This window comes from Ascaphus truei (assembly GCF_040206685.1).
Source record: "Ascaphus truei isolate aAscTru1 chromosome 23 unlocalized genomic scaffold, aAscTru1.hap1 SUPER_23_unloc_2, whole genome shotgun sequence".
Classification (NCBI taxonomy): Eukaryota; Metazoa; Chordata; class Amphibia; order Anura; family Ascaphidae; genus Ascaphus; species Ascaphus truei.
Window position 1 is genome coordinate 405,803 of NW_027453863.1, and position 2,554 is coordinate 408,356.

General features: G+C 39.7%; 1 protein-coding gene across 1 annotated transcript in view; it reads right to left on the bottom strand.

The window, feature by feature from the left end:
- Nucleotides 1-2,554, bottom strand: part of HOXB3 (homeobox B3) — a 29,667-nt gene extending 27,113 nt beyond the window's left edge. The window contains 1 exon segment of the mRNA XM_075581005.1: nt 2,408-2,554. The gene's annotated coding sequence lies outside the window, so the exon portion shown is untranslated.

Below are 2,554 nucleotides of genomic sequence, written 5' to 3' on the forward strand. Positions count from 1 at the left end.
TGAGCGCTTGCTGGTAACACACACAGTTATCATGTTTTCTTTCACATCTGTGCACTTCTCATTAAATACTTACAAACCCCTAACTTTATTTTGTGTAATATATCTGTAATACGTGTAGAGCGGTATATACGAAGATATGTGAGTGTACAGTACTGTATGTGTATTAAACCCTGGCTTTCATCGCTTGGGTCTCTGTGTATCTATCTGACAATACATATATCATAGAGATAGTTTGCAAACTAGTCCCTAGCAGTAATATGACACAAACAAGTAAACACGCAGTGTGTGTACATATTACACGGTATATATTACAGTGTAACCTTCCTCATCCTGCTAGTCTCATAACTACATATGCCCCGGTCTTGTACCCTATATATTCTCTTTGCACAGGGCTCAGTATTTACTTCTGTGTATAATACACTTTCCTTTGTTTTTTGTTGAGATGTTTTCTAAATTAGGTGAATAGTTGTGTGTGTGTGTGTGTGTGTGTCTGTATATATAAATAATTTAAATATAAATATATACACACACACATTTTTTATATCTATATATATATATACTATTATCGTGTGTGTGTGTGTGTGTGTGTGTGTGTGTGTGTGTGTGTGTGTGTGTGTGTGTGTGTGTGTGTGTGTGTGTGTGTGTGTGTGTGTGTGTGTGTGTGTGTGTGTGTGGACTTTGATAGCTGTCAATGGACCAATATGAAGATATATACATTAGTTTTTATTGCATGGTTTTAGCAGGCTGCTAATTACTAGGAGGGGGCCACGCGTGCTTTGAGTGAAACCGGTCACAGCGATAAGAGGGGTACAGGCTTTTTGTGCACATGGTGGGGGGGGGGGGGGTGCCCTAACATGTTCTTTTTCTGAGACACAAAGTTTACATTTTCCGTCCTGTACAATGTAAAAAATGTTAGCCAGCGCTATGTCCAGTCTGCCAAAGGTCAGCGGGGTTTCTGGGGTCATCTCTGGCTGGAAGACTCTGCTAACTTGCCCTCCAGATGAACCCGAGTCTCATTCCTTTCCACCTTCCCTTTAATGTTCAGACATTTCTTTCTTTCTTTAAAGTAGAAATGAGTGATAATGATCCCAGTGATAGAAAGCAAACTCCCCGAGAGGAAAAGCGCTCTCCTGAGAGGCACTTGCAGGGTTGTGTCATCTTACAGGGGGAAGAGATCTCTTTCTATCTGCTACTCAAACGCTGGAGATAAAGTAACTGGAAACTAAGTCAAAACAGGACAGGGATAATTGGGAACTAAGTCAGGACAGGAATAACTGGTAACTAAGTCAGGACAGGACAGGAATAACTAGTAACTAAGTCAAAACAGGACAGGAATAACTGGGAACTAAGTCAAAACAGGACAGGAATAACTGGGAACTAAGTCAGGACAGGAATAACTGGTAACTAAGTCAGGACAGGACAGGAATAACTAGTAACTAAGTCAAAACAGCACAGGAATAACTGGGAACTAAGTCAGGACAGGACAGGAATAACTGGGAACTAAGTCAAAACAGGACAGGAATAACTGGGAACTAAGTCAAAACCGGACAGGAATAACTGGCAACTAAGTCAAAACAGGACAGGAATAACTGGTAACTAAGTCAAAACATGACAGGAATAGTCTCTGGGTCAGATGTTAAAGCAGCAATATTACTTCCCAGCTTTTGTTTTCTTTTTAAATTATTTTAATATATAAAACGCCTGTGACAATGTATAATTCTACATTCTTACCCCAAATGGCAAGGGTTTTGGTGCTCCCGTTATAAATCTATTAAAACCCTGATTGTGTGCCTAACATAATGGCCGCTGCAGTCAGTGTAAACACCGCAGCTTTAATGTATCCTGATATTACTAAGGTAACATTATCTAATGTTACAGTTTGTAGCACAAACTGCTGGAAACATTTGCAACAAATGATCCCAAACAGAAAAGTGTTGCAAATATCTTGCACTGCCGGGGATCTCGGCTAAAACCTGCGATAGAAATCACAGGATGCTTTAAAACTCATTAAAAGTTAAATAAAAACAACAGCAAAAACTATTATCTAATTCTACAAAACGGATTTTTTTTTTAAAAAACCCCATAAAAGATTTCACATGTTTTTGCTGCATTAAAACGCGTTTTTTTTGCAAAAAAAAAAAAGGAAAAGAAATAGCTGTTGTTTGTAATATTTAGGACGTGTCTTTTCTATTGCACGCGAATATATTCGGTGTGCCCTGCAGCAGTTAACCTGTGGTACATTGCTACCCCTATTTATCTGGGATTTTAAAAAAAAAAAAAGGTTTTTGTACACCAGATTGCAATCAGGTTGAGAGAAACAGGACAGGGGTGTTTTAAAACACACTTTGTGACAGGAGGAATACAGCCATAAAAAAAATGCAAAGCGATATGACAGGAATTTCGTTACCTTGAGCAACCCCAGCCCCTTCCCTGCAAGCTGCACATTTCCCAGGCATGTGCGTGGGGCTTTTCCACAGTGGGAAGGGGAGTGGGCTTTCTGCTGCTGCTTTCTCTGCTTTTCTATTTTTCTTTCTCGCAACAGAAGGGCCGCACA